The following is a 27,718-nucleotide window of genomic DNA, read 5'->3' as shown; positions in this document are numbered from 1 at the left end:
ACTTCTGTGTTTTAACCTTGGCCTGGGAATAGGGGAAAGGAAGAGCTGCCCACCACAGTTTGGGTCTACAATTTGACAAGAAGAAAAGCAAGGGGCAGGAGGTATATGGGAAATCTCTGTACCTTTTGCTCAACGTTGCTGTGAACTTAAAACTGCTCTAAAAAATAAATTCTATTTTTTTTAAAAAAAGGCATAGAAGAACTTCTCAACTGCTACCTGGAGTTTAGTAGAATGTGACATTCCAATTCCAAAATTATAGGGCTTTGAAGAACCAAAAGTTGCAATGGAAGAGCCACATGCTAGATATTATTGATATAAATAACTGGGAACAGGAGGATGTGTTACTTCTCTTGGGAATATTTTCACAGGGATCAAAATTTTGGAAAGAAATCTCTTAGGGAAAATTTTAGACATGAGGGAACAGGAGTGGACACATGGGTTAAGGGGAACCAGACTCTTTGCAAATGAATCAAGAAAGGAAGTCCTTATTTGACTTCTTAAGTCTTATCTTTTTCCCAAGACATACTGTCAATACTATTTTAAATTTTTTTATATCTTTAGTAAATTATATTTTCTAATTAATAAATGTTTACTATGGAAAAGTAGGCAGTTGAAGAGTGGCAAGGAGGACTTAAAAGAAAGGACAGATCCCTTGTCACCTTCCATGAGAGATTACACCTGCCATGTCCTGCCTTGGTAATTCAAAATGGCACATGCCACTTGTCAGCACACTGGGTTCCCTCTCATCTCCTCATGCTGCTTTTATTTTATACCCTACCCCGTGGCACTACCTGGCCCCACAGATGTCCCCGGAACTAACTTGGTTGTCGATTCTAGCCAATTCTGTAACCCATCAACCAATTCACCACCTCAAGACACTGAGCTCCCTCTGCAGATAAAAAAACTATCCAAGTTTCCTAGGCTTCACAACCCAACCTCGTTCCTACTCCCAAAAACACACATATTGAAATTCCACTCACATGCCTGCAGTTATATTTAAGGTTGTGGGCCACTAAGGAAGAGAGAAATTCTCCCTCCTTACTTTGCAACCGCAGAACACCAACCAGATCTTCAACGGCCTGTTGATTTCAGTCCTCTGAGGCTGACCACGTTTACCAAGTAAGTTACTACACTTTAGTTGGTTCTTATTTTTTGCCAGACTCTGGAATCTTCTTTTTGGTCTTGATCATAATCGCGAAAAATGAACAGAATCGCTTAGTGAAATGGTATTTAGAAGCTTCACGGTTTGGTCACAGCTATTAAATTGAGAAAGCAAAAATTTTTCTCATGGGCAATTTTAACTTTTAACCCCCCCAAACAGTGAAAGGATGCTGCCCAGCCTCCATCCAAAAAGATAGTATCTACTGCCGGAATCAGCTGCTCTTCTGACTTCAATGATATGTTCTACATTTCATGACCATCTCCTCAGATGGATAAACTTCTAGATTAGTTTAGCATGTTTCTATACGTTCTCCCAAGGCACTAAGTGAATTTTATTTTGTTGCATGTGCTGGTCTTGTCTTCACATCTAGATTATTCCAAGGATATAATTTCAACTGGTATAGAACATAAAGGGCTCAAATAACTGTTGATTACCAAAACGTTAACAGTGATATTATCTAGACAGTAGGATGGCAAATGTTTCTTCTTCATCCTTTCCAGACCATGCCAAATTTTTTAGAACAAAATTACATATCGTATTAGTAATCAAGAAAACAGGCACTCAATAAAAATATTTTGATTGTTGACAAAAATTTAACTTAAAAAAATAACTACTAATGGAGAGCCTTCTTTGGATAACCTTCTTTGGGGCACAATGAGACTAAAGAAGTTGGGGCAGAGATCAGCACTCAGGAACTGCCTGATAAAAGTGATTTTCCTCAAGGCAGTGTAGCTAGGAATATGATAGACGGGGAAAAAAGTAGTTGTCAGGAAGACTGAAGGGAAAGAACATTTGTGGGTTAAGTAGACAGTCCAATCTCCTCACAAATGAAACAGGAATAGAGTTTCTTTTCAGATTTTAAAGTGTCCATGGACGTAGTAATACCACCAGCTCATGGGAGTGAAAGTGAGGTCCCTTCCATCTTCCTGAGGACTTGGAGATAGAAAAATGAGATCCCCCTCAAACAAAATTATAACAATGAATTGGAGGCAAGACGTGCAAATTCACCCCAAATCAACAGAATGGGGAGAGGAGAGATAAAGAGAGGAGGTCCTGTCTTCAAAATCAAGCCAGCCTTTCCCAAGCCACAGCCTACTTTAAAGATGAAATTGAACTCTCCTTGAACACAATCAAAGGGCATTTCCCCGGGGTGGGGGTGATCTCTCCTTCTTTTGGGCTGCTAGGAATGGGTGGGCAGGTCAAGTCTGGAAAATGTCTACTTTAAGGGACTCCTGATGTAGTTTTCAGGTTCAGGTTCATTTATCTAGAAAAATCCAGACCCAAGGTACCCAGAATGTTGACGTCTGCTCTCACTCTCATAGCTGCCTTTGGTTAATCAGGTTCCCATTAGAGCTAAGCGACTTGAGCTGAAAGGGCCCATTAAGGGCTGGGACCCTGCAGAATCAGCTCTGCAGGGCTTTCCTATCACTGCTGGCTTTTGAAGAATGCCACTTCTCAGAGCTTCCAAACAGAACCCAAAAAGGCATTCTACTTCCCATCTTAATCACCATCCCAACTACTCTAGTCTTAATTGACACTCAGTGAAGGTATTATCCCAATATTTGCATCTTAATAAAGGATGATAATCATTAACATAATGATTTGAGAACTTAATCCTCCAGACAGGTGGAGGTAGAGGAGGGGGTTGGTGGAGAGGGAGGAAAAGACCGTTAAGGACAAGCAAGAGCTTGCTCAATAGATCTCAGTTCAAAACCACACTGTAGGATTTGTAAGGCTTGCATCCAGATCCTTCTTGTTCCATATGACCAGAAGACAACCCACCCCCCACCCCCCCCCCACCCCCCCCGCAATCCTAGAGGCCTTCCTGGTTGTCACAGTGCTGATTGGGAGAGTCAGGGCCCAGCCTGACTAACCCATCCAAGCTCATGGCCTAGAACTATCCTCCTGTCATGTAGAACTGTGTCATCCAACATGGCAGCCACATGTGGCTACTGAGCACTTGAAATGTGGCTAGTCCAAATTGAGATGTGCTGTATTTGTAAAATATACGTTGAATTTCTAAGAGGTAGTAAGGAAAAAAGAACGTAAAACTTCATTAATAATTTTTATATTGATTTTATGTTGAAATGATAATATTTTAGATATATTGGGTTAAAAACATTACAAAAATTAATTTCACCTGTTTTGTTTTACATTTTTAAATGTGGCTACTAGCAAATTTGAAATCACATATGCTGCCCTATGTTTGCAGTTTTCATTATATTTCTACTGGACAATGTTGGTTTAGAAAATGGTGGCTCTTTGAAGAATAAGAAAAATATCGATAAGAAAGAACAGAGATGCATGCCCTGAAAGTGTGCTTGCACCTCAAACGTCCCCGATGCAGGCAGCTCTCACTGAAAACATTCAGACATTGGTGAGGAAGAGCCATGTAACCAGAGACAAAAGACCCCACTGTTAGCTGTTCCACTAGGACATACGCACCATTCTAAAGACTTCATGTGTATTAATTAACTTGATCATCATAACTGCACTGTGGAGTAGGCATCATTTTTATACCTATTTTACAGATGAAGAAACTGAGGCACAGAGTGGTAAAATGCAGGTGGGATTTGACTTTTGGCAATCTGAGTCCAGACCCTGACCCTTAGCTGTTCTGTGACCCCTCCCTTCTGGATGTACCGTCAGGGGAGGGGGATGCTTTCCTTTGTTAGTCCTGTTTGCCTAGCAAGCCCATCCTACCCCTGCCTTGTCACTTAAAAAACCAAATGCTCCTGTCTGTCATGGGTGAGGAAAGCCCTACCTGCAGGGCCCCGGATCCTAGGGCTTGGGTAAAACCAAGTGTCTGACAACATGGTGCTTTCAAATCCCCCCTTTCGGCAGCCCCGTGGACTGTGAAAACACAAGTTTGCATTTCTGGCCTCTGCAGCCCAAAGGCTAGGAAACTTGCCAGGTTTTATCCTTTTTTTAATTTGCCAAAGACCGTTTTTTTCAGCTTTTGCATAATACTTCCCAAACCTTCCCAAACTGACAGTTGGCTGCTTGCGGATGTTCTGAAGCTCAGCGAAGGAAACGCTCTCAGGGAGCAGCCCAGAGGGGCCCTCGGAGCATAGTTCCCACAAAAGGAAGACAGTTAAGTGCTAGTGAGAGGAAGCCTTTTGCCTCTTTCACCTCATTTTTTTTTTCCTGACCAAAGGCCATGCCCTTGCCTTTCTTTTCCTCAGAAACCACAGAAGTTAGATGGTTTTGCTTTGGTTTTAAAACAATCTCAATAATAAGAGTAATTAACTTATTCACCCTGCAGGGATGCTACAATCACCATCTTATTTGTAACATTATTATTCTTACTATTACTGTTATTACTATTATTACTATTATTATTACAAGGTACACTCAGATGGCTGATGGGCAGAAGACCAGGGAGTGGCCAGGTGTTGGCTGTCTTCTTTTACAGACGTGGCCACTGAGGCCCAGGGAGCGCGCGGCTTACTCAAGGCCCTGTCCTAGTTGTGAAAGAGCCTGGATCGGAGCTGATACCCGTTGGCCCAGAGATTTGGGCAGAGCCTGGTCCCCAGGGTGGCATAAGTCACCCCACCCAGCAGGGCAGCCACAATGCAATCAGCACAGGCATGCAAGCCCTCCCACCTCCCTCCCCCGCCCCTTCTCAGACTCCTTATCTTTTGGGAGGCCCTTTCCTGACATTTGTGTTGGGTTTTGTTTCTTTGAGGAGTTAATGATTCCCGCTGCCTGAAACGCTCTTTTCATACCCAAATGGCTAAATCTCCCACCCTTTTCAAGTCTTGACTCAAATCTGACCTTCTTAAGGAGACCCCAACCCTCATTTAATGTGCAGCCTCTCCACACACACCCTGCACCCCAGCCCCCTCCCTTGTCCTTTTCTATAGCTTTTATCGGTCAACCAGCCCTCGTGGTCTAGTGGTTAAGATTCGTGTTTTCACGCAGCAGCCTGGGTCTGTTTCCCGGTCAGAGAACCACAACACCTGTCTGTCGGTTGTCATACTGTGGCGGCTGGATGTTGCTGCGATGCCAAAAGCGATGTGACTGGTATTTCAAATCCCAGCAGGGTCACCGTGGTGAACAGGTTTCAGCGGAGCTTTCAACCTGGGAAGAAGGACCTGGCCACCCACTTCGGAAAGAGACTGGGCATGAAGATGCTGCGACTAGCAACGGAGCATTGTCTGACACAGCACCAGAAGATGAGAAGGTGGCACAGAAAGATCAGGCAGGGCTCTGCTGTACACAGGGTTGCTAGGAGTTTGAATCGATGGCACCAAGAAAAAATTATCAACCAAGTACTTGCCTCCCCTACTAGAACGTGAGCTCCGTGAGGACAGGGGTCTTTTGTTCACTGACGTGCCCCAAGTGTGCAGAGGCCCTGGCCACGGTAGATGTTCAGTAAACACTGGTTGAAATGGAAATCGTTCAAAGCTGTCCTTGCTGCTCATCAGCTCAGATCGTAAGAACCTCAGCACAAGGACCGTGTCCTTGCCCCAGGCCCTCAGTGCCCAGCACACAGGGAGGCCCTCGGGTTTAAAGTAAACTCTAATCTGTATAAAAACGTCAGAAGAGGAGGTCTTAGGGATAACTTTTCCCCCTTACTTCTTTACACTTTTATTTCATTTCTAAATGCCCTGGGATGTGAAAATAACAAATTAAGCTAAAATAAAATTCTGAGCAGGGGCAGAGGACCCCAGTGTGACTTGCTTTGGACCCCATGTGCACCCCGTGTGACCCTCATTGTCCAGCGTATAACCAGTGGAAGGAAAGAGCCTGGAAAACTCTGAACACTTTTCTCAGGGCCCGGGGACAGGAAACCAGCCTGGTGGAAAGGGGCCAAGTCCCTCTTGCTTCAGAGAAAAATGGGTTCGGAGAGATTTTGAGACATCATAAGACTACTTTCATGCACATGAAAGAATGTGCTGATTGGCAGTTTGCTGTCTCTACAGGTAACAGAGCAAGAGAAAATGTGCCTATTTTTGAGTATGAGAGAGTTCACTGAGATTTAGAAAGAATGCCTTCTTTAGAAGAACATGAAACACCAAGAGAATATAACCAGGGAAAATTTGAGGCTCCAACTCTGGAGTAAAATATCTTGTTTGTTTTTGGTGAGGATCGGCCCTGAGCTAACGTCTGTTGACAATCTTCCTCATTTTGCTTGAGGAAGATTGTCGCTGAGCTTGACACAGGCTCAACACAAGGCTGGCATAAGGGAAGCCATATAGTAGAAAAGAACCATATTGTAACTTTGAATGATCTCTGGCTAACTCAGACATGCTCTGTAGATTTTAGGGCCCCTTCTAGCTGCTATAAGTTGATAACTTTGTTCTTTCTTTTTGATATATACATTTGTGTGTGTGTGTGAGGAAGATTGGCCCTGGGCTAACACCTATTGCCAATCTTCCTCTTTTTGCTTGAGGAAGAGTGGCCCTGAGCTATCACCTGTGCCAATCTTCCTCTATTTCACATGGGATGCCGTCACAGTGTGGCTTGATGAGTGGCGCCATGTCTGAGCCCGTGATCCAAACCTGCAAACTACAGGCCACCGAAGCAGAGTGTGTGAACTTAACCACTATACCACCAGGCTGCAAATAACTGTATTCTTTTGAGTTCCCTAGAAATGTGATGACCCCTCGGCAGAGAATCTGTGCCGATAACCATCATCCATGACAACTGAAAGATCAGTATAGGGTCTCTGATGCATATCCAGTAAAACAAAAGACTAAAGGGAACTAAGACCAGATGTCTGCCTCCACCCGGAGATCAGATAGATGCCCCCACCAGAAGAGCAAATGCCTCCCCCACCTGGAGACCAGCCCCCTACATAACTGGTCTTCGTTCTGTGAGATGGCTCTTTCAGACATTAGTCAGCCATCTTCCCCCTTGCTAGCAAGCCATAATAAAAAACCCTTTCTCTCCTACCACATTGCCTCTTGACTATTGGCATGTCTTGCGGCGGGCAGATGCCCCCCCCCCCGCCTTGGGCGTTAACAGGCTAACAGCTGTGCCAATCTTCCTCTATTTTGTATGTGGGATGCCACCACAGCATGGCTTGATGAGCAGTGTGTAGGTCTTCACCTGGGATCTGAAGCTGCGAACCCTGGGCCGCTGAAACGGAACATACAAACTTAACCTCTGTGCCACCGGGCCAGCCCCTAAAATATCTTTTGATTAAAAAAAGCAGACAAATAAAGTTCTGACACCCATAGGACAAAGAGGATGTTCCTCTTCCCAATTCCTAAGGCTTGTAAATGTCAGAGTCATACAGGGGCAAGAAAATGGAGCGGTTGAGAGCTGGGGCTTAGACTAAGACTGCTTGGATTCAAACCTGCTACTTCCTAGCTGTGACATCAGGCAAGTTATTTAACCACTTGTGCCTCAGTTTTTCTGTCTTCTAAATGGGGTAATATTACACCAACCTCCTAGGAACACTGAGGACTGAACAAGCACATCCATGTGAAGACCTGGCATGCGGCAATAAAAAACAGAGCCAGTCACCCAGTCCGTGCCCTTGCTCTCACCATGCAGCTGTGGTTAAATTAGAAGTCCTCAAATGTATATGCCATTTCCCAGAGGCAAAGGGCTGGAATAGGGACCAAAAGGGTATCTTAATTGAGACAAAAGCTACAAGGAGACACAGTAGATCTGGAAACTGAAGGATGGGAAACTTGGGGGCAGGTGGCAGCGAGAGAGTGGACAATCAGGAAGTCAAGAAGGAAAAACAGCAGAAGCAAAACCTTCCCAAGAAATCTTAAACCCATTTTCTTTGATCTTGGGTGGGGAGGGGCCTACTATGTGCCAGGCAGGGTGTGGGTGTGAGACCTGATCTTCGTGCAACTCTACCAGGTTGGCCTTTATCATCCCACCCAACAGGTGAGATCAAGGCTCAAGGCCGGCTGGTAAAGAGGAGGGAGCCAGGACACACCAGGTGTCTGTCCAGCTCTGTTCAAAAGGCCAGGTGTAATTGTAGTAATAATAACTCACGTGCAGATGTGAGCAGGCACAGCTCTAAGCACTTTTCACATATTAACACGTCAGCCTCTCACAGTGCACTGGGGATTTTACTGATGAGGAAGCTGAGGGGAGAAAGTGACGGGCTGAGGCCCAGCTCCAGGGATGCAGACCAGAGGGGACCTCTCCAATCCAGGACAGGCTGCCAGAGCTCAGGCTGAGGTGGGCTCCGGTAGGACTGACTCTAGGAGGGAGAGAGTCCAGACTCAGGCCCCATCAATCCTGTCACCACCCAGCGGGCAGAGCTGGCTTGTTACAACACAAGTCAGATCATGTCTTCCCGCCTCCAGACCCTCCAAAGGCTGAGCCAACTAGTCAAGCACAATTTCTCCCTGGCAGAAATTTCCATTTCAGGCCTCTTAATCCTGGCCTCAAAATTTCCCTGGGAGGAACTTCTCTGATAGGATCCATCAACAGCATCTCCTACTCTGCGGTGTGTTTGTGAAGTGGAGATAGGAAAAACCGCACAATGAGCGTGTGACACAAGACCCCGCAGAGGTCCAAGTCCCAGAGATAAGCAGGCCCTAGAGACGCCTGACCTCTTGCTTTCGTCCCCCAAAGAGGATAGTCGTTAATTCAGGGTAGCCACAAAGGATGAGGTTAGGGTCAGCCCTGATTGCCCTCCCCAGACAGGGGGAAACAGAAGGCAGGGCCACTCCCTGCCTGGCCCAGCGTGCTCTGTATCTCCTACTCATGGCTGTCCCACCCCTTTCCCCGCTCTGGCCCATCCACACACTGTCCTGATGCAATGCCACCAGCATGAAAGCTCCATGAGGGCAGGGGCTGGGTCTGATCACCAGGGGAGCTGTATGTGCCTGGCACACAGCAGGCTGTTGTTTTTGCGCACAAGACCCAGCTGGATCCAACACGTAGAGTATACAGCAGGGAAACTGAGAGCAGGACTGGGCTGAGCTGCCTGTGTTGACATCCTTGCTCTGACAGTTCTAACTGAATGCCTTGTGGAGCCTTTAAACTTCCTGTACTCCAGGGTCTGCATTTGTTAAGATGGGGTAACACTACCTCCTTAAGAAGGATGTTCGGAGGATTCAGGGAGTTGAAACAGGAAGCTCTCCAGTAGTAAGCACTCAACGGTTGTTAGCTGTTAGTTAGCGTTTACTACATTTAGCTGCATGATACAGGGCAAATCACATCTCTGAGTCTTGGTTTTTGTTCCTGTAGGTAGGAATATCGTCTGCCTCACAGGGTTGTTGGGAAGATTGTAAGAGGACATCGTGTGTGGAGAGCTTAGTGCACTGCTTGGAAAACAATCAGCAGGAAGTCAGTCATTCACTGTGCTGCATTCCATTCTTTCAGGGTCTTGCTAGTTGAGTGACCAACTGGCTGGCTATATAATTAATATCAGTGTCCAGGTAGACTCTCTAGCAGAGAATCGCTCTGGGCCTCCCTTGCTAGGGGCGCATCAGGAACAGCTCCCGGATGCACTATCCCCCGACTTGATTCTGTGCTTGCTCACCCCCAGAGCTGAGTCACCTTGTGGTTCTTTTTCCATTGGAGAAATGACTCAGAGAGGCTCCCTTTCCCGATCTGGGCCTGAGCAGAAGTCCTCAAAGCCCTACCCTTGAGGAGGAACTAACGGTGGCATTTCAGGCACAGGATGGCTGCTGAGGGAATGTTCAGAGGAAGAACTTTTCCCAGTTATCAAATGCCAACCCAACCCAAAAACACCCCACTTGCTCCTTGTCCACAGCCAAGTGGTCCCCTGTGCTGACATAAAGGCCCCAGTGAGGCTGGCAGAGTCTTGGACCTTCTCACCAGGACCCCAGAAAAGGAAAGATGGCAGCGAATGCCCCACTCCCAGCTCCACAGGGGCCCACACTTGGAGCAAGAGGGAGGTCAACCTGCGGTTATCGATTCTGAGTCCCAGCCCAAAGGGGATGTCAGTTAGGCAGCCACTCCTCCCTGAGGGCAGACCTTTATCACCCTTGCAGGACTCACAGCCCAGAATGGGGGTCCCTTGTGGACAAATGGTTTTTCCCTCCTCTCTTGTGATTTTATTCACACACAAAAAAACCTAGAAGTAAAAAAAATTTTTTTTTTTAATTCTTTGGTTGTACATTTGCCAAACCACTGTAACCGAAAAGAACTGACACATGCAATCAAGATGAGAGGTCACAGTACTTAAACTTTTCCTTTGGTTGGTGATTTGTGGATCAGATGTGATTCTCTTCCCAAGTCTTTTTCTCCTCCAATCAAAAGGCCTGAGAACCTTCAAAAAAGCCCTACACCTTTGGTACGAGCTGTCCACTGAGCCGCTAGTTCAGCAAGTATTTATCCAGCACCTACTATGTGCTAGGTGTGGGGTCATGGGGGAGAGGCGTGAACAAAACAGACCCCGCCCTTGAGGAGCTCCTTCCAGCTGGGACAAGCAAAGGGCTTCGGCCACCCAAATCCTGGTTCTGTCTATCATGGGACACTGCCACAGAGGTTTGGTTTTTGTATTATAATGATGATGCAACAGTTAAAATTTAAGAAAAACCTTGAAGAGTCACTGCCCATAAGCTCATTGCCTTAGCACGACTATTTCCAACGGCCTTTGCCTTTTAGTTCCTCATTGCATCCTATGTGTCATGTATTATAGCGTTAGCTGTAATCACACATTCTTGCAGGGTAATATTTTTCCACCATGTGTGTTTTTGTATATTCCTGCCTAGTCTTCATAATTAGCTTTTTCAAAAGGCTTCATGCTATTCCATCCTGGTTCCTGTGCCAGAATTACAAACTCTTCCCCTATTCTTGGACTTCCACCTTTTTTTTTGGAGTGGTGGAAAACAGTGCAGAGCTCATTGACTCAGTGATGCCGGTGGAGCACCTGCCCCATCCAGGTCCTGTCCTGGGAGCATCAGGGCCCCGGAGGCCACCAGTGAATCAGAGAGGTCAGAGTCTTCCTGGCCCTTAAAGTCCCAAGGAACTCTAGCAAACCATTTCAGTAAAATGCAACGACACCCTGGAAGACACACGAAGTGAATCAGACTAAAAAGCCCCAGCAAAAGGGATTCAAGTCTGAGGGGCCCAAAAGAATTATACATTTCCAGAATGACTGAAGTAAAGTGTTTGAGGAAGTTCCAGCTCCCAAGTTTCAGTCCCAGCAGAGCTGAAACTATCTCCACACAAAGTTGTGTTTCTGAATGGCGACCCCTCTGATCTTACTGGTGACCGAGGGAAAACCCACCTTTCTTTCAGAATGAACTCCCTAACCCTGTTGACCAGCCAGGAAACCCCAGACTCCCCTCCTATCGATGGGAGAGCTGGTTCAGGCCTGTGTCCGGCAGGGCAGTGTTACTGAGTAGGGTGGCCTCTCTCTGGACTGACCTTTCTCCTCTCCACTTTTCACTCCAAACAGAGGGCGGGAAAGGAGCCCCAGAAAGAGAGCCATGGCTTAGATTTCCTCATTAACTGACTTTCCACGATTTCCTTAGAAATTAAAGAACACATACTCACTTACTCTATCCCACCTAGACTGTCTCTCCCGTAAAACCCCACTCTCTGGTCCCCACCATACCCCAGCTGTCAGAAACTGATGTAGGAGAAAACCCAGAGGTACACAGCCCAGCTGGAGACTCCAGGCCTCAGACAGCCCGGGGCAAGTTTATGTGCTTGTGGGTTCTCCCTCTTCCTCTAGACTCCGAGGCCCCACACGACCAGCTGTGCACCCAATAGGGTGGGAGGAGGGATGCTTACTGGTCAGATTTGCCCTTCTGGAAGCTTCCACAAGGTAGAATTCTTTCTCCCCTCCAGGGCTGGCTCCAAAGGCTGTCTCCAGTGCTTGGTAAGCCTTGGGGGATTTGGCAGAGCATTTATAGGATCATGCTGTATTGTGAAGGACAGTTTACTGGCTCCCACAAAGCCTTGAGGTCCAAAGGCAGGCACAGGTCTCACAGTGACAGCTTGGTCAGTACCCTGGAATCAGTGAATAAGGTGCTGTCTCTGAAAGCTTCATCCCCTTCCAGTCTTTATTAGACAGGAGATACAGGACAAGGACACCCAAATCCAGTCCTGTCCTAGTGATGGGACGACAGCAGGACCCTCCCCACCAGCAGAGGGCCACATACTAAGAATACTAGGCTCTTTGGTCTGAATTTCTCTGGTTTTAACACATTTCAGAAAATGAAACCTCTCACTAGACTCAGCTCAAAGGAAGGGGTTCCCCAATGGTACTCAGTAGGTGCTGAATAAATGCATGTCTTTTTTCTTGGCAAACCCTAGGAGGGTGGGGGGATGTCTGCAGAGATTCTGCAGACTGTAGCCAGAAAGAGCCTTACAGAGGAGGAGCCCAGAAACACTAGCACCTGGTTCTCAAACTTGGCTGAACACTGGGGAGCTGGAGCTTTAAGAAACTCTGACGTCGGGGCAATGGGTGGATGGATAGATGGGTGATAAAGCAAGCAGAGTCACCAGCCATGGCAGAATCTAGGTGGTGAGTATGTGGCTGTTCACACTTGAACATTTTCATAATGCAATGTTGGAGGGAAAATCCTGATGCCTGGTCCCACCCCAGAGATGGATTTAATTCGCGCAGCCTGTGCATTGAGAGTTGCAAGGCTCCAAGGTGATTCTACTGTCCAGCCATGGTTTAATCCTCTTGCTCTGGTCTGGGCCAAGGGTGGTCCAGACCAGCAAAATGATCATCACTTGAGAACTTGTTGGAAATGTGAATTCTGGGACCCCAAAAAGATCCTCAGAATCACAAACTCTGGGGGTGGACCCAAAAATTGGTATTTAACAAATTTCCAGCGATTCTGGTGTATGCTAGCTAAATAAAGTTGGCTGCACATTGGAATCCCCTGGGGAATTTGGGGGGGGGGGGGAAATAAACAAGATTCCAGAACCAGCCTCAGACCTCCTGAATTAGGCCTTAGGAGCTTTTTTATAAGCTCCTCAGTGATTCTGATATTAACCAAGATTTAGGCCCAGGCCCCTCCTCACATCAGTCAGGAGCTGAGCCCCTTGGAGGGCTGTGCCTTGGCCAAGACTGCACAGCATCTCAGAGGAGGAGAGGGATTAGGACCAGGTCTCTTGGCTCCTTACTCCACAGCTCTCCCCACTTGCCGCCTCCCATGTATTACTCGTTATTTATGTCGATCAACTGGTCTTGTGGGAGCCCAGGCTTACGAGCTCCCTTATTCTAGCCTCTTAGTTCTCAAACTTTCCTGCACATTGGGATCACCAATGCTTTAAAAGACCCAGAAAGCTTTCTCTGAAATAAATGGGATACAAGAAATGTCCTCGGTATCATTCCATCTCCATCGCAACCCCTTCTCTCTCTAAGCCTGAGCCCAGCCTCTGGTGGGTGAGTGAGAAGGGAGTTCTGTGGCTCCCTGATAATCACTAATTTTGCTCAATCCACCTTATGAACCAGCTGCCTTTGTGGAATCCTAGCACAAGAAGTAGAGCTAGCGTCCTGCTCTGCCACCAGCTTGCCCTCTACTCCTGAGTGGTTACCTCGGTTCCCTTGAGTTCATGAAGGAGCCTGGAGAAGTCATTAAAAAGAGTGACTGGCATAGAACTCCTTCTCACCTTCCTTGTCTAAAAAGACTCAGTACATAGTGTCCTCAGTGTCCCGTGAAGGGCAACTGGGAAAGAGGGGAAGAAAATGAGGCAAGAGAAGAGCCACAGACTCCAGGGGAGGGAGGTTCCTCAGAGTAAGCATTTCACTTTCCTATGAGCCCAGCACGTGGCAGGAGCCCTCAACATTAGATAGGAAAAGTGCCCTGCCTGATGCAGAAGCAATCTCGGGCGTCTGCTGCCCTCAGGGCAATCCAATGGGACAGGGGACAGTCCCTCCTCCTGAGCGTATCACCAAGTTCCAGAGGAAGGAGCTAACAGGATGGTGGTGATCAAAGTGGATCGGGGTCCTCCTCTTATAGAAGAGGAAACTGAGGCTCAGAAAATGAAGCAACTTGCCCTAGGTCATACCCCAGGCAAAGAGAGCGCCAGAGTTTGAACGCAGCTCTGTCTCCAATGGCCAGGCCCATTCAGCTTCTAAGTAACCAAAGACAGATCCAAGCTTCTGGGCTCCAACTCTGGTGCTCTTTCCCAATAGCCACTGTCAGATAACGCAGGAAGGTCTCAAAGCTAATGAAAGTCACCGCCCAGCTCTCCTCTCAGCTTTCTCAGCCTTGGGTCCACTCTTCCTTTCTCACTTGCTCCCAGCCCTTTGATGTGGGTCTGTCTGGGCCAAGGTGACTGAAGTCTAAAATACAAGGATCTGCCTGGTGATTTTTTTAAAGGAATGGACCTTGTTGTGTTCCAAACCAAACCACCCCCCAGGAGAATCACTAGTTGGAAATGGAAGGAAACTTTGGACTTCTAGCCACTCACCTCTCTCTGGCTCCTGTCCCTGCCCTGCTGCACTGCCAAGGACCAGAGCTGAGCAAGAGGTTGGATTTCTTGACACCTGGCAAAGTCAAAAAGGGAAAGCTTGAGTCTTTTACATACAATAGGACCATCTTCAGGTCAGCTGACAGTCTGGTCCAACGGAAGGCTCAGAGAGCGCTTCTCAAGGTCTGCCCAATCCAGAAAGCACAGATCCTGGAAGATTATCCTGGAGGCACAGGACAGTCAGGTGATGGATCCAAAGTCCTCAGTCCTTTTTGGGCTAGGATTAACTTTTGCATTTGTGACTTGATAAAAAGAGCACTGGAATTAAGTAGAGGAGATGTTTCACTTATCAATCCAGTAATCTATTCATTCATTCCTTATCCATTCATTCATTCATTCACTAAATAGTGTCGGGGCATCTGCTATGAGCCTGGCATTGCTATATACTAGGAAAATGGTAACATGACACCCCAAGGAATTCAGTTATAATTTTCTCAAAGGAGTCTATGCCCCTCAAAGTGTTCTTACCTCCTAAAGCCTTTATAGAAACTCCTTAAGACATTGATGAACCCTCCTCTCAGAAAAATGACCACAACCATAAAATTATTCACATAATTTTAGCAGTTTTAATGAATGCCCAGAGTTAGCTCTGCCAGTCTGATGACTTCTACCTTGGATCTTCTACCAATTCTCCTGGGCACATTCTTTCCCTCTGGTAGGCCTCAGATTCCCCATCTATAATGTGAATTCTCTTGACTCCCTGATAGATGACTAGATAAAGAAATTGTGGTATATAGATATGATGGAATACTATTCAGCCATAAAAAGAAGGAAATTTGTCATTTGTGACAACACGGATAGACCATGAGCTTTATGCTAAGGGAAATAAGTCAGACAGAGAAACACAAGTACTGTATGATCTCACTTATATGTGGAATCTGTCAACGAAAATAATCCACAACCAATCTATAAGTGAAAATTTGGGTGAGTTTATTCTGAGCTGAAATCTGAGGACCATGGCCTGGGGCCTTTCTTCCCGAAGGAAGAAAGGGCACCAAAGAAATGAGGTGTACAGAGTGGTTATATACCCCCAAAGAGGGTGCTTTACATATGATTGAAATGTCCCTCCCACAATAGTCACAAGATTGCCCTGTCGGCACAGCGCTTGATGGACACAGCAGGTAGTGGGTCTGCCATCTTGGTGGGCGTAGCAGGAGGCAAGTCTATTGTCCCGAGCTGGGCCGGTCACAGGTGAGCACAGCAATCAGTTTCTAGCCTAAGGAAAGATGCTTAATCCTTAAAGAGATGCCAAAGTTGGGAGGGGCAGAGAGGTTGCACCTTTATCTCAAGGGCCTTTGCTCTTGCCATAGGGAATCTCTAAAGCAGATATACAACGCATGGTCAACAGCCTCGGTCAGGCCCTTTTGGAAAGACAAGGTCAGGCCGAATTAGGTTTATACCACATGGCTTCCTCATATTCTCCAATATATCCTATTGCTTGCCATTTTTATTTGTCAAATCTAAAAACAAAACCAAACAAAGCAAATCCCGCAGGCTTATAAAGAACAGATTCTTCCATTCAGTAAGTTGCCTTTTCATTTTGTGATGGTTTCCTTTGCTGTGCAGAAGTTTTTCAGTTTGATGTAGTCTCATTTGCTTATTTTTGCTTTTGCTTTTGGTGTCAAATTTTTAAAATCGTCTCTGGGGCCGCCTCCGTGGCTGAGTGGTTAAGTTCGAGTGCTCCTCTGTGGCGGCCCAGGGTTCAGATCCTGGGCGCGGACACGGCACCGCTCGTCAGGCCACGTTGAGGTGGGGTCCCACAACTAGAAGGACATGCAACTAAGATATACAACTGTGTACAGGGGGGGTTTGGGGAGATAAAGCAGAAAAAAAAAAATAAATAAAAAAAATAAAATCGTCTCTAAGACCTGTGTCAAGGAGCTTACTGTCTATGTTTTCTTTTAGGAGTTCTTTTAGGAATTTTATCTATTTTGAGTTAATTTTTGTGTATGGTGTGAGGTAGTGGTCCAGTTTCCTTCTTTTGCTCATGGCTGTCCAGTTTTCCCCTCGCCATTTATTGAAGAGACTATCCTTTCCTCATTGTATATTCTTGGCTCCTTTGTCAAAAATTGATTGACTGTTTATGCGTGGAAAACCCCTCATTTTTCAAACTATGCCCAGACCCCCAAATTCTCTACAAAATTTAATAAGTAGTCAACCTAAATTTATGCAGAACTTAGTATGTTGTTGACAAATAAAAATGGCAAGTAATAGGATATATTGGAGTATGTGAGGAAGCCATTTGGTGTAAACCTAATTCGGCCTGACCTTGTCTTTCCAAAAGGGCCTGCCGGAGGCCGTTGAGCATGCATTGTATGTCTGCTTTAGAGATTCCCTATGGCAAGAGCAAAAGGCCCTTGAGATAAAGGTGCAACTTCCCTCCCCCTCCCAATGTTGGCGTCTCCTTAAAGATTAAGCATCTTTCTTTAGACTGGGAACCAATTGCAGCGCTCATCTGTGACCGCCCAGCCCGAGGTAACACACCTGCCACCCCGCTGCGTTCACTGAGACAGCAGACCTATCTGCCGTTTCCATCAATCACTGTGCTGACAGAGCAGCCTCGTGACTATTGTAAAAGGGACATTTCAATCATATGTGAAACATACTCTTTGAGGGTATATAACCACCCCGTGTACCCCCACTTCTTTGGAGTGCTCTGTTCCTTTGTGGAAAGACTCTCCTGGGTTATAATCCTGAGATTTAAGCTCAGAATAAACTCACCCAAATTTTCATTTATAGATTGGTCATGGATTATTTTCGTGGACATTGTTTTCACTTCTACTGATTTTTTGAGATGTAATTCACATATGATAATATTCACCCTTTTAAATTCAGTGGTTTTTAGGACATTTACCACTATCTAATTGCAGCACATTTGCATCACTTTGAAAAGAAACCCTGTACCCATTAGCATCACTCCCATCCCCCTCCACCCAGCCCCCATCAACCACTAATCTACTTTCTGTCTCTGTGGATTTTTCTGCTCTGGATATTTCACGTAATGCAGTCATGCAACGTGTGGCCTTCTGTGACTGGCTTCTTTACTTAGCACAATATTTTTGAGTTTTACCCATCTTGTAGCATATATCAATATTTCCTTCCTTTCATGGCCGAATGATAGTCCATCGCATGGATATACTTCATTTTGTTTATCCATTCATCAGTTGATGGGCATTTGGGTAGTTTCCACTTTTTGCTTATCATGGTAATGCTGCTATGAACATTCACGTACAAGTTCTTGTGCGGACATACAGTGTGTTTTCATTTCTCTTGAGTACCTCCCCAGGAGTGCGATTGCAGGGTTTTATGGAAACTCTGTGTTGAACTCTGTGTTGAGGAACCACTGGACTGTTTTCTAACGTTTCACCTCTGTTCTCATCCTCATGTTGCTGATGAAGAAACAGGTGGGAGGAAGTGAGGTGATTTGATCGTATTCTCCGCTGAGTGGGCACCCGTGGGATGGATGGGGTTGCTCATAGAAAGGAATGCTCTTTCCCTCAAGTGCCTTTCATCCATTCTTCAAAACTTCTGAGTGCCTTCTGTGCGCCAGGCACTAGCCTGGGTGCTGGAATTACCCCTGAGAGCAAGACAGCAACCCCTGCCCTCCCAGAGACACAGTGTGGGCGGGGAAACAGACAGAAGCGAATGATTACAATTCTGATAAGTGTAATGGCAAAGTCTACAAGAGGGTATTGCTTAACTTAGCCCGTCCTTTGGGTAAGGAGTAAGAGCTTAGAGCCAGCTAGCCCGGGTTCAAATCCCTGTTCCCCGGGTACTAGCTGGGGGACCTGCGAAGCTCCACAGCCCCTCTATGTCTCTGTTTCCCATGTGGAAGTGAGCAGAACGATGGCACCTGCCTTGAGGGGTATAAGATGGACTCAATGCATCAAAACCTGTAAAGCCCTGAAAACCTGGCTCTGGTGAACCCCAAATAAATACTAGCTGTTGAGGTTGCTGCGATACTGTCTATATCTTACCCATCATCTAGGGGAATGAGTCCTGGTCCCTCCAACTTGCACTGCTTCCCACTGCAATTCCCCACCACAGCCTCATACACACAGCTCGGCCAGAATTAACCAGAATTCCCACAGTGCTCTGTTCCAGCATCCTGCAGTTCAGCCCATCTGGTTTGAGGCTCCAATTAGAATCCTCGATGGGGCTGGCCCCGTGGCCGAGTGGTTAAGTTCGCGCGTTCCGCTGCAGGCGGCCCAGTGTTTCATTGATTCGAATCCTGGGCACGGACATGGCACTGTTCATCAAACCACGCTGAGGCGGCATCCCACATGCCACAACTAGAAGGACCCACAACGAAGAATATACAACTATGTACCGGGGGGCTTTGGGGAGAAAGAGGAAAAAATAAAATCTTTAAAAAAAAAAAGAATCCTTGAATTCTGGGCTCCTCATTGTACAGAGAAATAAATGCTTCATCTTTTCTTCTTAACCAGATTGCGAGCTCCTTGAAGCCAGACTTTCTCACTCCTGTACTGCGAAAAAATTTCGTTGAGAAAAACAAGTGGCAACAAAGTAACAGGGTGGGTGGTGGGGCCACAGGAGGACCGGCTCTGGAATCAGACAGACCTGGGTCATGAGCCCCGCTCTGCCACCTCAAGTCGCCTCACTTGGACAGGTTGCTGAGACCCTCTGAGCCTCCTTTTCCCATCTGTGAAATGCGGGTAGTGCCAGCTGCCGCTCAGAGCTGTGGCGGGGACCTGCAGGGAGCTGAGCGGTGCTTGCTCGTGCGCGGTAGACGCTCAGTAGCTGGCGGTTGCCACTAGTCTGTCAGGGCCGTGCTGCAGAGGAGCCCCAGCCCAGCCCGGGCAGCATGCCCGGAAGAGGCAGCCAAGCACAGGAAGTACACGAGGTCAAAAGGAAAATGAGCTCTCAGAAATGTCCTCTGATCGCTACGGTGTACACTGGGTCGAATGGAACACAATTTGCTGTCGGGCTTTCTTCCTCTCCTAATCCCATAGATGCTTCTTTTGCTATTTTTATTAAACCAACAGGAACTGAAAGGATTCATTTAACTGTATCCAATGAACCATTAAGAAATGCATATGAACAGAGATTGTGTAATTCCCAAACTGCCATGCCTCATCATCGGCTCCCCGGTCCGAGAAATACTACAGCTCCTCAACTACACTCTGTTCCTAAGAAATTTCCTGGGTTGGTTTGACACGTTACTCAAGAGTTATGACAGAGGATATAAAAAACTCCTCCCACTCCATGCTGTCCTTCAAAGGTGACCACACGTGGGATAAACATATATAGAAAAGCTATGTGGGGAGGGTCATTGTCTCTGCAAGTCTCATGGTACCTGAGCCTCCTGGGCTGTTGAAAAGAGGTCATGGCAGCTCCTGCTTCATCTCTGTTTAGTATTCAGAGGCATTTATAAATCAAGAGAATTTTGCACAGAAGGAGCCTCCAAACATAATTCTAGACCCAGAGAAATCTCACTCATTTTGGCAAGGGTGGAGATGAAATTTACCTTTACTTACCAAACTCTTGAGATCAAGTGAATGAATCATGCAAACAAGACCGAGGGGGGGAGATTTCTTAATTTAAGAAGACTTGAGAGGGGCTGGCCTGGTGGTGCAGTGGTTAAGTTCGCCAGCTCCACTTTGGTGGCCTAGGGTTCATGGGTTCAGATAACGGGTGTGGACGTACACACCGCTCATCAAGTCATGCTATGGCGGCATCCCACGTACAAAATAGAGGAAGATTGGCACAGATGTTAGCTCAGTGACAATCTTCCTCACAAAAAAATAAAAAAGAAGAGAAAACTTGAGAATAAACTTTTTTAAGACCACAGTTTAGTCGAGACATGCTGATTATAAACCATCCTTACCTAAATTCCCGTTTTCAAATATTCACTAAGACAGTTTCTTCACTAATCAGCCTGTATTTTGCCCCAGATTAGTCAACTTGACCATGAAATTAAAAAATTGGTTGGAGGCTGGAAAAGGGAGTTGGCCTTTCTTTGGTGGTGGCAAAAATTGGGGAATGCAGAAGAAAAGGAGAGAGAGGAGAAGAAAAAACAGAGGAGAGGAATGAACTGGTCCACCCAGAACTGACTTTAAACAGAAAGTAACCTGACCCTAGACAGTGAAAACTGGAACAGAACTCTTGAATCCACGCACTCCTACAGACACTACTAAGCCCTGCCCATATCAGTCACCCAGGCCTTTGCCCCAGACTCTTCAGAATGACATATTTTCTGAATCAATAGCCAGGACCCACAACAGAAGGGAAACAGCATATCTGAAATGAACACTGACTCAGAAAACCCAAGGCCTCTGGGCAGAGCTCTCTCAAACCCCAGCCTTGGCTACCTGCCACCTGAATTCCTCTCAAGCCCTCTGGGGGTTCGGTCAGCCCCGACTCTGGGAGGCTCAGCTCACCAAAGCACAGTGCCCACCCTTTCCCCCTTGTTGGTAGGTGGAGGCAGTTGGGAGATTGTGGGTGATCCTCTACTTGTTTCTGGGAGGTTCCTTTTGTCACCGGCAGCCCCTCCACTATTGCCAAGAGGTATCTGGGGAGGGGTGTCTGTCCTGCGCTGCTCAGCTTATGTTGAGAAGACACCATTTCCAGCCAGCCCAGGCAGGAAAGCCTTTGGCCCACGTTCCTTTCAGACTTCAGCAAGGCGGACACTGTGGGGTCCACCGTGGGTTGGTTCTTGTTAAATCCTGAAACCTTTCCCTGCTTGAGGAGGAAGGTCCTAGATATAGAAGAGGCTGGAAGACTCTGCACCTTCCCCCAGGTTGTGCCTCAGGGAGAAAACCTGCCGGTCCTTTGCAGTGGAATCAAGATTTCAGAGGGAGCGTGAGAACCAGGGAGAAGTAGAGGCCTCTGCCACCTTTCATGCCCGTGGTGTCCTGCATTTATTTCTACCAGTCAGTTTCCCTGCTATGGTGTGGAACCGAAAGTGTGGTCTACCCTCCATCCCACTTCCTCCTCTCCAAGGGAGACAGTAAAAGGAGGGGAGAGGGCATCAGACTAAGCCAGCAGGGACCCGGGGTCCTGGCTCTGCCACCAGCTGAGCAATGGATTGTGGGGAAAGTCTCTAGCTTTATTTCTTCCTCCTCCAAACATGGGGTTTCCACACTTTGGGTGAGAATCTCTGAAATGGCATGTAGAATTTAAATAATACACATGAATTCTCCTGGGGAGAAGGGTCTGTGGGCTGAAAGAGTCCCCCGACCCCATGAGGATAAAAGGTCATGTGTAAGGGCCCTGTTCTCTGACTCGGGGCATTTCCTGGGCTCGCCATTTGACAGACTTTTACACAGGGTCGTACCTCAGTGACCTCCCACTCGCAGCCCAGCCATCTGCCCCGGGCTCTCTGATTCCCCTCCAGGACTCCCGCCACCCACAATTACAATTCTCTTTGTTTCTCAAAGCCTTGTTTTTGGCTGCTGAGCCAAGAGGTCAAGTTCCCCCATGATGACACCGCCACCTCTCAACAACTGGTCACCAGTGTGCGTGCCTTCCGCCGGCATGTCCGCAGGGGTCGGGGGAAGGATTCCAAGGACGCTGTTGTGAGCTGGGCAGTGAACACTCTTCTCCATCCAAGACCTTCCTCCTCAAGCAGAGAAAGCATTCAGGATTTTAACAAGAACCAACCCACAGTGACCCAGAGTGCTTGCCCCCGCTGAAATCTGAAAGAAAAGTGGGCCAAAGGCTTTTGCATCCAGGCTGCCAGGAAATGGTATCTTTTCAGCATGAGCTGAGCAGCCCAGGAAGTGAACCAGACTCCTCTCTCCAGCTCTTCCCTGTGCCTCTACTTCTTGTTTCCACTAAACAGCTGTGGTCCCACTGAGCCACGCACCAACAGCCCAGGAACAGGCAGGAGAGTGTGGAAGCGGCATTTACAGTTAACCCAGCTGATTGTGATTTGCTCTGCCCACCTACACCAGCCCTCAGCTCCACACCTTTATAAGCTTTCCATCTCTTCCAACTCTGAGTTCCTAGCTCTGACTCCCTCCCGGGCTGTGAGCTCCCTGGGGCAGGGACTGTGTCTGGGTCAGCCTTGGGTGCCCCGTGTCTGCTGAATTGGAGAAGGGCACTCAAGGAGGGCCAACGGGAATCGAGGGGTCTCCTGTTCCCCTGCCTCTGGCTGAAATGCCAATAATAGGGGCCAAGATGGAAGGGTGAGAAGGCAGCATAGTCGACAGACATCAGCTGAGGCTCAGGGCACTGTCGCTCTCCTCCAGTCTGAGCTTTTGTTTATTCGCTGTCTGGGTTGTCCCTCCCCAGTGGGATGACATGGCGGAAAGGAAACCACCAGCCAGACATGGACAGGAGGCCCTCCCCCAGGCTGCCCGGGGGGCGAAGGGGAGCTATTGCCAAGAGATGGGAAATAGGGTGAGTGAGCTTGGGGCACCCACCCCCAGGGGAAGTCCCACAGCCCTCACCATGAATGGTGTGACTTTGCCCAAAGGCCACAAAGGAGGAGAGGAGTGACTGTTTCTCCTGCGGCCACTGTGTCCTCCGCCAGGGTCAGCAGGGGGCCTCCTCCAAAGGCATTCTTCAGCTCGGTCAGGGACCCCTTGGCCATCTGGGGTAGCCTACAGACCTGGCAGGCCAGCCCCAAATATCCCACAATGGCATATTGATTATTTTGAATTCAAGTTACTTGAGAGGCAGCCAATGCGGAAAAAAAAAAGCATTTTGACCTCCCTCTCTCTGTTCTCCCACAGGCAAGTTACCCTTCCAGCGTCAGGAGATAGACATCCATGTCACCAGAGCTGGGGAATTCAGGGCCGAGCTGCCTGTGTGAACAAACCTTGTTACAAGAAGCCCAAATTCTGCTTAAATTCCTCACTAATTATGTTCCCCCAACCTAAGCTTCCTTGTCCTGTCGTTCCTTACAAATTTATTGTCTCTTTATATAAAAGATATATACCCTGCCTGCTTTGTTCACTTTCTGAGCATCATTTTCATGATTCTCCCATGCACACATAATGAAACTGGGTTTCTCTCCTGTTAATCTGATCTTGTGTCAATTTTACTATTAATCCAGCCATAAGAACAGGACAAGGGCAGAAAGGGGTAATTTGCCCCTCCCCGACAGATCCCTTCACAGAATTCTGTTTTAAAATACAGAAGATACATAAGATTTCCATGGAAACAATCACTTCGAATACCAGTAATCAAAATCTTTTAAGACTTGTGATATGGTGATATATGTGCATCTTTACGAATGCATTAAATAACAAACTCTAGGAGCAAGTCTAATAATTAGCTTAATTTTGAAGTAGGGATGAGCTTAAATGATATTTCGAGATACCCACAACCACCACAAGGTAATATGAAAATATCTGTGATTTCTATGGGTGACAAAGTCACAGGCACTGTTGACACTACTGTGGTTTGACGCCCACATCCATGATGGAAAAAATACTCAATTTCAGTTAGAGTTATTCCCATTCAAGCCCACAGACTCCTTTGAATTCTATTTGTGGAGCTGTGAGGTTAGGAATCCTCACCCTGGATCCCTCCACAGTACTGGGACAACGGTGACACTTGTGGGGCAGCTGTTCTCCATCTGGCTAGACATTAGAATCGCCTGGTGAGGGGACGCCTGGCCCCACTCCCGACCACCTGAACTGGAATCCCTGAGGATTCCAGCATCTGGTGTGTGTTTTTTTAAACTCCCCAGGGGATTTTAGATTCTACCATTCAGCCAGAGTGAAGGCCACCAGCTAGAGGAAGAGAATCAAGGGGAGTGAGCCCCGCTGGGTTAGAGGGCCAGGTGCTAGAGCAAGCCTGAAGTCTGCTCCCAAGACGGGAGCCTGGGCATCGCCGCCCACTCATCAAGCCTTCACTTCCTGGGCGCTGGCCCGGGTTGGGCTTGTGCTGGGCCTGGAGAACTCTGTGGAGGCCGTCCTTGACTGTGCTCCTTCTGGCCTTGGCCTGGTGATGCTCTTGGGCTGGGCCTTCCCTCCGAGCTGTCCCACCCTACACAGCTGTGCTCTCTCTTCTGAGCCCTACACTCTGGTGCCTCCACAGCCTGTCCTCACCAACCTCACCCCCAGACGACTGCCTTACAGACTCCTAGGGCACCACTTACATTGTGTTCTATGAAAATGGTGCCCCCTAGAGTTGTGCAAGGAGGGGAGCTTCCACCACCCCCCCACCCTGCAACTAGAATGCAAACTCCTTGAGGGCAGGCTCTGTTCTACTCCCCACTGCTTCTGGCACCAGGCCACGCACACTCTAGAAGTATTCTAAAGAATTCCTTTCTGTTCTCTGCATCTCACTTCCCCTGTAAGAGAAGGCGCAGGGGAGTAATCATTCTGGACTCTACTAGTTCAGCCATTTAAGATTCTTCTCACACAGGCCCCGTGACCTATTGGTTAAGTTTAGTGCACTCTGTTTCAGTGGCCTGGGTTCAGCTCCCAGGAGCGGACCTACACCACTCAGCAGTGGCCAGGTTTTGGCGGCAACCCACATACAAAATAGAGGAAGACTAACACAGGTGGTAGCTCAGGGCAAATCTTCCTCAGCAAAGGAAAAACAAAAGATTCTTCTCCAGAACCCATTCACTTGTTTATTCATTTCAGTCCACAAATATTTGAGTACCTACTATGTGCCTAGTGCTATTCTAGGTGCCTGGGCTGTAGCAATGAAGAAAAGGTACAAATCTTTGCCCTCACAGAGCTTACAATTTAGCAGGATGGAGGTGAGGAGTGGGAGAGACACTAAGTGACACATAATGCTTGAGGAAATTATACAGTGTGCTGGGGGGAAATGAGCAAACAAGAGGACAGGTGGGTGGAAGCAGGTTGCACTCTTCTTGAATGGTGTGGTCAGGGGAGCTTATCTGAGAAGGTGATATCTGAGTGAAGGCTTGAAGGAGGTGAAGGGGTTAGCCAGGTGGAGAGCCCACCCATGCAGGAGGCTGAGGGCTACCTGTCCCCTTCCAGAGAAAAGTAGGAGCCAGCCTCAAACCCTGGAGAGACAGAGTGAAAAGTCTCAGGCCTGTCCCTGGGGAAAACAAGGAAGAAATGGAGGAAGGGGTTTTAGACCTTGAGCTTCAAGAGGAAGTAGCAAAGCAAAGACCCAGTTCCCTTCTTACTGTCTACAAAAGCCAAGATGACAATGGCATTGGACCGCTCCAGTGAGAGCCAAGGATAACCAGCCTCCTACTCAGCCAAACGATGGGGGAAGTGGGGCTGGAGGAAGTGAAACCCATGAGCCAGAAGCCTTGGAGGACTCCTCCCCACTGCTGCCCCACCCCAGCCCAGCAGCTCTGGACTCCGGGGCCGGATGCCCAGCCCCTAGCCCAGGCCTTCCCTCTGCTCCATCCAGGCCCCAGCACCTTTGGTGGGTGACGCACATCACCTGCCCTCTCCCTGTGTTCCTTCAACTCATCGAGCACAGTCCTGTTTCCCGGGCTTTGCACTTTGTCTTGTCTTTGCCCTGAATCTCTGTCCCCAGATACTTCTGTGATGCACTGTCACCTCACTTCTATTCTCAAATGTTGCCTCTGCCCACCCTATCCTATCAAAAATGCCCACCACCTCTACCCCTCTGTTCCTTCCTATGCCCCCGCCCTGCTTACCACAACCTGCCATCAGACTCTGTACCAACGTATCGATCGTCTGTCTCCAGCGCTAGAAAGTGAGCTCCATCAGCGCAAGGACTGTGTCGTGCTCATCACTGTGTCCCCAGAGTTTAGACCAGTGCCCGGCACACACTAGGTACCCTGTTCTCCCCTTTACTGGGGTCAGGAGATGCTAGGGAAACTCCCGAAGCAATAACCAGATTCTTTGGAAATATCTTTCTCACAAAAGATACTCACCAATTGTACTGGGTTGAATAGTGTCCCCCAAAATTCACGTCCACTGGAACCCCAGAATGTGACCTTGCTTGAAAAGAGGTCTTTGCAGATGTAATCAAGTAAAATGAGGTCATCCTGGATTAGGATGAGCCCTAATCCAATTCTCCTTACAAGAGGAAGATTTGGAACAGAGGGAAGATGTGAGTCAGAGGGAGAAGGCCAGGTGACACGGTGGCAGAGACTGGAGTGATGTACCTACAAGCCAAGGATGGCCAGCCACCACCAGCAGCTGGGAGAAGGGAAAGAAGGACTCTTCCTTAGAGCCTTTGAAGGGAACAGAGCCCTGCTGACACCTGACCTCTGACTTCGGGTCTCCAGAACCATGAACTAGCACATTCCCGGGTTCAGCCAGGCAGCTGGTGACTTTGTTAGGGCAGCCCTGGGAAACTAACACACCAGTGCTACCCGGGACTTTAGTCTCATTAGTGGTCAAAGGCGGATCCATTCCTTTGCTGGGTGCCCATCTCTGGAGGGACCCAGAAGCATAAGGCACGCCCCTGCCCTCGAGGAGATTTCAATCTAGTTGGGAAGATACGACTTATAGCTTGTCTTGCAAACACTTCCCTGCCCATTCTCGTAACTGCGTCTTCCAGAAAGAGGAAGTGATGGGCTCACAGTGAAGCAAACATAGGTTGTGAAGGGCGGCCGCTGACTGAGGGGAAAGGGTGATGAGTCCCTGCCGACACTGGGCAACTCTGTCCAATGGCACGTGGTGCCAGTCACGGCTGTCACTTCCAATGTTCTACCCACACTTTTAAAAAGCAAAGAGAAACAGGTGAAATTAGTTTTAATAAGATATTTTATTTAACCCCAAACATCCAACTTATCTTTTAATATGTAATCAATATAAAAATCATTAGTAAGATATCTTCTTTCTTCTTTCCTACTAAATCATCAAGATCCAGCATGCACTTTGTAGTTACAGTACGCCGCAATTCAGGCCAGCCACGTTCCAAGTGCTCAGTGGCCACCTGCAGCTAGAGGTTACCCCGCTGGACACAGCAGTCACAGAGGCTTCCAGACCAAGTAGCAGTGCTTCAGGTGGGGCCCACGGATCCCCAGGGCTTCACGCATGCGCTTTGGGAGTCCACTAGTTTCCCTAAAACCATTAGTCAAAATTTGAGGGCATGTGCCTTTCCCTCAGGAGAGGGCTGATAGTTCTGTCAGGTTTCAAAGGAGCCTGGGTCCCTGACAGGTTAAGGGCCCCTGCAGCAGGTCCAGAATTTGTGGCTGAAGATTGAGGCCGGCTCCTCCATTTTGCAGCACGGGAGCCTGTGGGCAGAGAAGGGGTGCCCTCCTCAAGGGAGCAGAGTAGCTTCCTG

The 27,718-nt window shown here is 47.8% G+C and overlaps 1 protein-coding gene across 2 annotated transcripts in view; it reads right to left on the bottom strand.

Moving 5' to 3' along the window:
* The window catches only part of SRGN (serglycin), a 47,955-nt gene extending 21,043 nt beyond the window's left edge, over positions 1 to 26,912 (bottom strand). The window contains exons 1-2 of one of the 2 annotated variants that reach the window (XM_070226376.1): positions 26,358 to 26,912; positions 14,492 to 14,567 (exon numbers count right to left, since the gene is read on the bottom strand). The gene's annotated coding sequence lies outside the window, so the exon portion shown is untranslated. Of the gene's footprint in view, positions 1 to 14,491; positions 14,579 to 26,357 lie in introns of those variants that run through there. The other variant, XM_070226372.1, reaches the window with a different exon arrangement.
* Between the last annotated feature and the right edge of the window lie 806 nt (positions 26,913 to 27,718).

Source organism: Equus caballus, chromosome 1 (assembly GCF_041296265.1).
Source record: "Equus caballus isolate H_3958 breed thoroughbred chromosome 1, TB-T2T, whole genome shotgun sequence".
NCBI lineage: Eukaryota > Metazoa > Chordata > Mammalia > Perissodactyla > Equidae > Equus > Equus caballus.
This window is presented reverse-complemented; position numbering and strand designations above follow the sequence as displayed.